Source organism: Thamnophis sirtalis, unplaced genomic scaffold (genome assembly GCF_051295495.1).
Source record: "Thamnophis sirtalis isolate CommonGarterSnake01/CBP01778 unplaced genomic scaffold, rThaSir2_p1.2 scaffold_8, whole genome shotgun sequence".
Taxonomy (NCBI): domain Eukaryota; kingdom Metazoa; phylum Chordata; class Lepidosauria; order Squamata; family Natricidae; genus Thamnophis; species Thamnophis sirtalis.
In genome coordinates, this window is record NW_028261388.1 from 48,893,648 (window position 1) to 48,903,695 (window position 10,048).

The 10,048-nt window shown below is 37.0% G+C and overlaps 1 long non-coding RNA gene across 1 annotated transcript; it reads right to left on the bottom strand.

Moving 5' to 3' along the window:
• Positions 1-587: 587 nt before the first annotated feature.
• On the bottom strand, positions 588-7,975 carry LOC148044393 (uncharacterized). Its single transcript, XR_015697582.1, has 2 exons — positions 7,894-7,975; positions 588-1,326 (listed from the first exon to the last, which is right to left on the bottom strand). It is a non-coding gene; the product is annotated as an uncharacterized LOC148044393 (long non-coding RNA).
• Between the last annotated feature and the right edge of the window lie 2,073 nt (positions 7,976-10,048).

A 10,048-nucleotide genomic window follows, 5' to 3' on the forward strand; every position in this document is an offset into this window, starting at 1 on the left:
ACAATAAATAATAAGCAGTAATAACACAATAATAGCATAACAGCACTCAAGGACAATCTAATTTCAAGCCACACAACAATGTCAAACAAAGTGTTGATAGGTTCACTCAACATACCAGCTGCGTGCCTGTGAAAAGTCTTTATGAAACTATTAAGCATGAGCAAATGGATTTGGTGTAGATAATGTTCCAAGGAGTGGGCTTTGGTAGAGAAAGAAAAGAATGGCTCTGTAAGATTAGGAAATCAAATGGGGGAAAAAGGATGAAAGGAAAAAAACCTCTGTTCAGCATAGAGAAAGAAGAAAAAAGAAAAGCAGGATTGGGGGACCTCAAAAGATGAGATAATAAGATAGTGTCATCAATGCAGTTTGGGCATGAGTTTGGACAGACTCAGGGAGACAGTGAAGAACAGGGGGCCTAACATGCTATGGTTCATGGGGTTGCAAAGAGTTGGACACAACTTAGTGAGTGAACTATATAGGTTTCCAAATTGTCATCTTAAATGTGACTTGAAAGCCCAGTAATACCAACATTAGCATTCTAGTTATTGAAAATACTGCTAAATGAATAAAGTGCTCTGTTTCACAGATAGATTCTAATGGTTGTTTTTATTTAATAAATTGTTGTGACTCAGCAGCAGTCTTCTGTGAGTCTTTTCGGGATGCAAGATTAACAATGCAGCTGGGGCTCGTTAGGGGCATCTTCTGGGGATAAAAGGACGGATGGTGCCACGCTCTGGTTGCAGGAGTCAACATTCCTTCATTTGTTCAACATTCATTGATCATCGGTCATGGTTTATTTGAGAGCACTTGAAGAAGTGATTTGTTTTCTGTAACCCTGATTCAAGGAGACACTTGGAGAAGTGCATTGCTTTGTAAGAGTTTTTGTTTGGTATTCTGTTATCTCATCAGAGACTTTATTTATGTTTATTTTTGGGCTCACAGCCAATCTGAGCCGAGAACTGATAAAGTGAGTTCCTTTTAAGTTTGTTTGCCTGTCGTCTGTTAATGAGCGGAGGAGGGGGGGCAGAACAATAAATATATATCTAATAGTATAGTATCAGACTTAATTTCCTTCATTTCTGATTCACCAGACTCGTTTGTATCAATGTATGAAACTACTACAGAACAACAGCTTTTTTCAATATATTCCAGTTACGCAAGAACTGCTGATAATTCCTCATTGTCTTGTCAGCTGTATTTAATGTTATGTTTTTTGCTGAAACACTTGAGGCTGCTTGAGGAGACAAATATTGTGAAATGGCAGGTAATGGATAATTTGCCAATATATTAGCTGTTTCGTAATATGTCCTATCCAAATGTCTTGTTCTGTAAGAAACATAAATGAGACTTTAATCATCTTTGTTTCCAGCTACATATTTTGGATCCCCAAATCCCATCAAATTTTAACTTTAGTTAAATTGTGACATCCCAGAAGGTTGAAATTTGTATAACATCCACAGGTGGAAGCAGAAAGTTACTTCATTAATTCCCTCATAAGTTTCTGCTGTTTGAAGCATCTAAATTTTATAAGTGACATATTTTGTTGATGTAATGTTGTAATAGTATTCAGGATGTTCACTGAATTGATCCCATTGAAGTTAATACATAATTCACATAAATCCTTTTTTGTATTCTTTATGATGACTCATTTAGCACATCAGTCACTGACATGACTGAACAGCCAGTTCTTGAAAATTAAAGAACAGAATGTCTGAGTTTAAGGAAGATAACCCAGTCTTCAGTTTTCCATTCTTCTTCTCTTTCACTCTCTACATTCCAAAAGGTATTGTCTGCTACAAGAGATAACCTTTGCTTCTGACAGTTCCAATGTGTTCTTTTTGTTTTTTTTAAATTTAGCATTACCTATAAATTGCAGTACTAGATGCAATCATTCAGGAATAAATATTTAGACGGCATGGGATTTACTTCTGAGTAAAGTTATTTAAACATATATCAAATTGTTGCAAAATACAACTTTGCATAGTTTACATAAAATATATTTTATTTCTCAGTATTCACTCTTGAAAGGCAATGGAAGTTGCATGCTGGATGCCAAGAGCTGAGATAATGAGATATATGAACAGCAGTTGCAGGCAATGATTGCTGGATGTATCTTTCAGTAGACCCAATTTCTACCTAAGACCAACCTTTACATTGTACCACTTAACAACCACTTAAACAAAAAATAAAAATAAATGATTTTCACAATAATGAAAAAGAGACCGATTCAGCCTCTAGTCTGCAATGTAAAACACGAGATTCTTTTTGTGGCCTTCCAGCCACAACTTCCTTTTGTTCTGCCAGGTTAGTCCGGGCCAATATTTTCAGTGACCATTTTGCAAGAGATTATGGTTAAAGGGATTGTTTGCAAAGGCTTATGTACCTATTTAATCCTTTAAAAACAGAGAAATCTCTTATCAAATTATATCCTTCCCTACCTACCCAGACAATGTATGCTCTGCTATGTCCCACAGCCTTAGGGTAGCCAACAGCCCCAAGCTAAATGAGACTGAATATATCTTTTCTGTAAGACACTGAAGGAAAGTTGAATGCAGAGGAAAAAGAAAATGCCTCAAGTTCTTAATGTTGCAGCATTCTTACAACAGAGAGCTATATTGAAAGGGCGTTTCTATATTAATTCTTCAGTTCTTTCTCCTATGATAAGGATGGTAGCTCCCTGCAGTGATCAGAAAATAAATAGTTTTCAGGTAAAACCTCTAACAGGGTTGTATTACAGTCAAAAAGTGATAAATATTCACACACACATAAAAATACTAGATTAGATCAAATGAATTTTAAATGTTTTCCCCACCCCCTCATTCTAATTTCAACAGACCTGGAGGTTCATATAAGAAGTACTTAGAATTTCATCTCTTCACCAAATGCAGAAACAGGTTGCAAAGCAAAAATCAAATCAAATCGTATGACTGTGAAAAAGGAAACCGGGGAAAAATCAGCAGTAACCATAGACTACTTTTAATACAATAATTACAATGTTATGGCAAAGACAATATTTCTTATCCTGTAGCTAAAATAAAAAAAAATAAAACTAAAATAGGAATCACAAAACAAATATGTTCCAATTAATAGGAATATTTATCTTTTAAAATATAAACAAGATCTATAGATGAAGTTCTATCAACAATACCATTTTGGTAGGACATGAAGGATAGAATGAGTGTAATCTCATTAAATTTCTTACTTCCTTAATTTTAAATCTGGCAAAACACAGAACTATTAAAAAAACTTTTACAAGATGTATTTGCTTTTTTATGATCTGAAGCCACATGTTCTTTATAAGTGAGAAGTTTAATGAAATAAGGGATCATTCCAATTTATCAATTAACCCAAACTCATATTTCTTTCCTTACTTCCTTCTTTCTCTCCCTTCCTTGCTTGCTTCCTTTTTTCCCCTTCAATAAATCGGGTGTGGGTGTGTGTGATGTATCTGGCCTGTGGGGCAGGAATTGACAGTTTTAGACCAATGTACCATATAATTTAAATTTAAAAAGTGATTTTCATATTCAGTGAAAGCAACTGATTTTTGCCATCCAGGATTAATTTTACACTTAGGATAAAAATATCAACATTCTCTGCAAGGCTATATCTTCTTTTTTTATATATAAAAAACTGAACAGGTGCAAGGGTGTCTACTGTCACCACCATACTAATCTTTATTTACATCCTTGCATTGGACATTGTGATTGTGCATGTTATTATTTTAGTTTACTGCAAATGTCAGTGAGCTTGGCCAGGTTTTTTTGTTTGTTTGTTGTTCCACAGATTATATAAAATGGACTGGCATTTATATTTTGTTCAGAAACAAATCAAGGCATTTTAATGCTTTAAGCCCTTGTGTAATATGATACAGTATCTTCACATTCTTCCCAAATCCAATCTGACTGCTAAGATTTGTTAATAATTGGAGTTTCTAAGCTAGGCAGTGGGGCATCCCACTTACAGCAGAATATTATAATCAGATCTGGAGATTAATTACTAGCAGATACGCTACAGTATTAAAGTCAACATCTTCCATAATAGGACAGGACATATCTATTCAAGCTGATAAAAACACTCTTGGCTATTGCCTCAGTCTGGGAAATGAGACAAATGTGTGTACGAGAGCACTATCAGATGCATTCCTGCTTTGTTTAGAACAGTGTCATTCCATTAAGAACGTTCAGATCCACTTTGTTCTTGGAAGTGGAATTATGACACTCACAATGGGCAGCTTGGTCTTGCCCGAATTCGGTTTCAATTTATTGTTCCTCCTCTACCCAATTATTAATTGCAGACAAGCATTTAGGATGCCCTACTGTATTTGCAAAACGTTTGGAAGAAAAACATCAATGTGTCATCAGGTTTGAAGGATCATCTGACTGAAAGAGACAGAGCCACCAGCTTTGTGCCTCCCCCCTCCCCCCTCTTTATTCATTTAGCAGAGAGAGTAAGAAGCAATTTCAGAACATCTTTATCAGAACATCAAGCACTCTGCTGTCCCAACGTCAAAGACTCTTTAACTGATTTGAGCTTTTTTTGCAGACAATACTTCCCTTCCAGTCTTTTCTCTTTTTTGTGACTCAACTGAGACCTTCCTTCATTTATGTACATGTGAGGCATATTAAAAGGAATGAGACTTAAGTCATAATGTCACTCCTACTATCTTGAATTTTTTTATGCCCCTGCACATGTTCCTAGTTGACAGCACCTTAGTCATTGGAGGAAGGAACATTTGACAGATCTTTCAAAGTGTCAGCACCTCTTCATTGAGTAATTAGGAAAGAAGACCATGAGATTCCATTGGTAGAAATCAAGTGTACTTTTACTAATTATAAATGATTAGAAGCATAGCAAAGCGAAGACTTATTATTTAGGCGCAAAAGCGATTGATATATAAAATAACCCATTCCCCACCCCTTGACATCCCAGTTACAGTCCAATCATAATTCTCCTAAGTGTCAGGTGTGAGATAACTTCGAAAGGCATCACCAAGATGGAATGTCGGTGCCGTTAACCTTGGCGGGAACCTCCTCTGCATGCGTAGTCCGACAGGCAGCAGAACTCCAGAATCTCCCTCCAGCACAATTAGTAACCCCTCCCAAATACCATGCCCTCCCTCCCCGTTTCAATGGCAGCCGAAGCAGCAGCAAAGCAGAGGCTGACACAAAGTTTTTAAAAAGGCAGTCAGTGGATAGAAATCATGTTTATGTGCAAGTAAAGTTGAATAAGAGACAAATGCATGCTAGCTCTTGACAAACCCTCACTAAAGGACAAAAGATCATCACATGGAATTTAGTTGTTCACTGGTTTCAAGTTCTTAAACCTATCTGCTCCTTTGTAGTTATTTATATATCTATATAGTTCAGTGTTTCTCAACCTTGGCAACTTGAAGATGTCCGGACTTCAACTCCCAGAATTCCCCAGCCAGCATTCGCATGATATATTTGATGCTGCTTATTAATGAAGTAAAGATGTTACCTACTATTCACAACATAGGTTTGTTTTTAATCATTTTCCCAGGATAGGAGAGGGAAAATGAGACACTGATCTCCATTCCTGATAGAGTCACAGCATCAACATTGCAAAGATTTAACTGCAATTTCAGCTGGGGAGAGAAATCTCTGTGGGAATCACAGAAGGAGTGTAGTTCTTCAAACACGGGATAGTGTGTGCTTTAATGCAGTGGCAAACTCTGACTACTGTGTTTTGGAAAACTGCCTTGTCATTGAGATAAGAATGCTTTCTGGACTGGAAAATACCTTAGAAGAAAATGAATTTAGATTAGTCTGGGGTGAATTCCAAAGCAAATGTGCAGTAGAAAAATCTTAATTTTTTAATCTTTTCCCTATAAAATACTTGGTTATGGATTTTTAATACTGTATGAATATTCCATTTAATGCATTGATTTAATTTGTCTATTTCTTGCCATTAAGGCTTTATGAGCTTTCATCAGAGGCCCATTAACATTACTTACCTAACTATCTATAACTGGTGCATTCATCTGAAGCCCTGGGAAGGTCTTTGATGTTGTTTGGATAGTACATGAACTCTACTCACCAGATAGATTAACTCCCTGAGGAAAATCTAATGACTCCATGTGAAGCACAGCTCAAATAGTTTTTAATGAGTGCAAAAGGAAAGTGAGCACGGACCAGCTGTTCATTTCACTTCTACTAATCTTAGCTGCCAAATCAGTCTTAAGGGAACTCTTACTGTTGACTCTCTTTAAAGTATCTTTGAGGTTTTTCCAACTGTACTTGGAGCCTTCCATTAGTTCAAAAATGCAGCCAGTGCAAAGGACACACAAGGCCATCCTTCTTTTATAATGAAGCTCTTTTCCGTGGGGAAATTATTTATGCAGGACATTTGTACTCTGCTTACTCAAACCAATATGGTGAATCAGTGACGTGCAGTCAGGGGAGGCAGAGGAGGCAGAACTTCACCACTGCCATCATGAAAAGAAAAAAAATGTAAAAGGAAAAAGGCAAGAGCTGAGGTCAGGCTGAGCTAGTTGCTGCCAGAGTCACCATGGATGACTCTGCTTAGTGCTTAATTGTTTTAAAAACCCTCTAAAAAGTGCCCTCTACAGGAGGAGGAAGAGAACGACATGACTCATCTAGTCTGACTAGGCGTTTTGTGATCATTCAAACACGTCGTTCTCCTACCTCCTCCTGTAGAGGGTGCTTTTTAGAGGCTTTTTTAAACAGTTAAGCAGAGTCATTCATGGTGACTCTGGCAGCAACTAGCTCAGCCTAACTTCAGCTCTTGCCTTTTTCCTTTTACATTTTTTTTTCTTTTTATGATGACAGGCAAGAGCAGAGTTGAAATCCTCTCTGAAACAGCTGGAAAAGGTAACGTGTGGGTCAGAGGGAGGGGGAGGAATTCAAACTTCTTCCTCCTGCTGCGGGGCTTTGGGCAAAGGCTGGAGGGAAGTGCTCTCCCTCCCCAAGTGTAGTTTGATTGCAGACAGAGCCACATTGTCTTTTCAAACCTGTAATCAGTGAAGCTGGGCTGGATCCTTCCGGGGCTGGGGGAAAGTGTGTGTGCTCTAGTATGGCTCTTTGACTGGCTTCCTGCCTCCTCCTGTGGTCTCCCTGATTCCCTCCAATCCAACTTTGTGTGTGTGTGTGTGTGTGTGTGTGTGTGTGTGTGTGCTTGTTTGAGAGACAGTTTGTTTGAGTGAGAAAGGGAAGGGGGTAGGAGAGATAGTCCAATCCAACTTCTGTGTGTGTGTGTGTGTGTGTGTGTTTGAGAGGGGGAGGGAGGGAGAGAGGGAGGAGGGAGGGGAAGGGAGAAGAAAAAGAAAAGGAAAGAAGGAAACTTATTTTGCAAAGGAGAAAAACAAATGCTGTCGCTTTAAATCGGAACTGAGCATGCCTGGCTGTGGAATTCTGGGAGTTGAAGTCCACAAGTCTAAAAAAAATTGTATCAGTGCCTCACCAGCCATAAACCTCACTGCAGGTCACTATAGTGAATCCAAAAATAGAACATCAAAAGATACTTATACAAAGTCAAATAAAAGAGCAAAACATACAACTAAATAGATATCCAAAGAGGCAAAGAAAAGTGAAATAAACTCCTGGAAAATGATGTATATCATCAGAAAGCTTGCATATTTTGTGCTACTAGCTGAGTTTCTAAAGGGTGCCATGGGTAATCATTTAAGTACCAAGAACTCAAATCACAAGCTACCATTGTTTAGAATGGTTAAGATACATGATGTTGTTGGGTTTCAATAAGTACTTAACTTAAAATGAAAGTAAAAGTCAATTTAAAGTTTAATCTAGCAGAGGTGTTAGGTTAATTTGCAGCACTCCTGAAACACAAATAATAGTAAATTAACAAGCCTGCAGCATTCCCCTTTCCCCCTTAAAGTAAGTAAATGAAATTGACCTTGTTCAGATTCAAAATATAAGGCAGGGAAACTTTTGACCCTCTGGTGCTTTTCTCTTCTAATCTGGTCTGGAGCTCTCTCCCAGAAGTTCACAAAAAAAAGTTTTGAGTAAAGTGATAAACATGACTATTATAGCTACAAATGCAACATGTGACCTGTACATTTCCAGAGTCTTGGCAAGGCAAAGCAGTTCAACTTTATCTGGAAGCTGTGTTCGGTTTGATTAAATACACAGTCTTGCTATGCAGTGGAACAATCTACAGTTTGTTTGTCCAATTTGAACAAGTGTGCAAGCAGATGTTATTTTTAAAAAAGTATGGTTCTCTACTTGGTGATTCGATGTATCTTTATTGCTCTTGGCCACTCTTATCTGAGGTATGCTATAAAAGATTTTCTTTTGTTAAACAATGAAGCAAGTGACCAAATAAAATAACAATTAACTAGCCACAGAGACTAATATTTTTATAGGCCTTTATTCCTAAAAAAGATTAAATGAAGTTCTTGGAAATGAAGCTCAAGGGTCTCATAAGCATTGAAATCTCACCAAAATATATTCAAAATAGATGGAGAAATTGAGGAAATGGGATGGTTTATTAAGGTCTAATTTGATCCTTAGGCTATAAACCTGTGGCTGGGTTGCATCCAGCAGAAAGTAAAGCTCATATGATTAAACAATTCTCTATTTTAAAAAAATCTTGCCAAAGAATACCCAGAAATGCCAGGATAAAAGCTAAGCTAGAGCCTTATTTTTCCATTCGAGTCAAGTTTTAAATTTGGAGATGAAACTGCACCTGAAATTTAAAAAGATAAAGACAAATGCAGCTTTGTTATCTCAGCAAATACTGTTGCTTTTAGGGTTGAATTTGTCCTCTCAAGGGAGGCCAACATTTACATGAGCCACAGGAAGGCTACAGGATGTCATGTGACCTGATCCACTAGGTCAAAGTCAAGGTCTAAAAATCAAGGAAAGCTATAACAATAACCCTAATCCTTTATTCCAAATAAATTGAAAATAAGGAATCGCTTCCAACTTTCTTTAGTACGGTTAAAATATAGAATTCATTAATGTTTTGATCCAAAACCCAACAAACATTTGTTGTGCCTTTATGTGTTCTGGATAATTTCACTGGCATCAAGTATCAATCATTTTATTAAAAATATCTTTAAAATCATAACACAATATAAATTTCAACCCTTTTAACCACATATTTCCCATTGATCCCTATGTATACTATAACCAAAATTCTTATCCCACTTTATTATATGTATTTTAAAGTGTTCCTCCCATGTTTCAAGATATTATGAAAAATTTCATGCAGTTCTGCTCTTCTTTTCCACTTTAAAAAAAATCACAGAATTCCAGGAATGTCTTTTGCCCTTAGAAGGAATTTTTCAATTCCCAAATCAATATACTGTATCAGTTATTTCTAACATAATATTTAATATAATTAAGATAATACAATGATAAAATCTAGAGATTTACAAAGGTACATCTGGAATCTTTCACATTCTGCTCCAGTTTCATGGAGAAGATAATAGTTTCAGTAGCATGAGTGTCCATAAAACTGAGTACTAACTGCAGTCACAAAAATCTTTGCTTAGAAAAGGGGTTACAATTCCATAGGACAATGATGCACATATTTAAGATATATATTTTTTTAAATTAAAGTTTGGTCACAATTTGTTGGAGTATAGCATCAACTCTTTATGTGTTTGACTACCATGAAATTTATCTGATCAGCGGACCAATGGGTTCAACACTCATATGCACATATAGCAATAACACTTAGACTTATGTATTGCTTCATAGTGCTTTACAGCACTCTCTAAGTGGTATATAGAGTCATTACATTGCCCCCCCAAATCTGCGTCCTCATTTTACTGACCTCGGAAGGATGGAAGGTTGAGTCAACCTTGAGCCGGTGAGGATGGAACTGCTTAGCCTGCAATACTGCATCCTTACCAATGTGCCACTATGGCTCTATGCAGCACTTTTTAAACACAGCCATGTTTGCATGTTCTGTTCTCCCTCTATCAACTTCTGCTCTGCCAGCAATCCCTCTAGTTTTCTTATTTCTTAGCAGTGGGTAATCAGAAATGCAGACCTTGCCATTTAACTGCTAGGATGATTAATTGGTTGTCAGGGACTTGAAT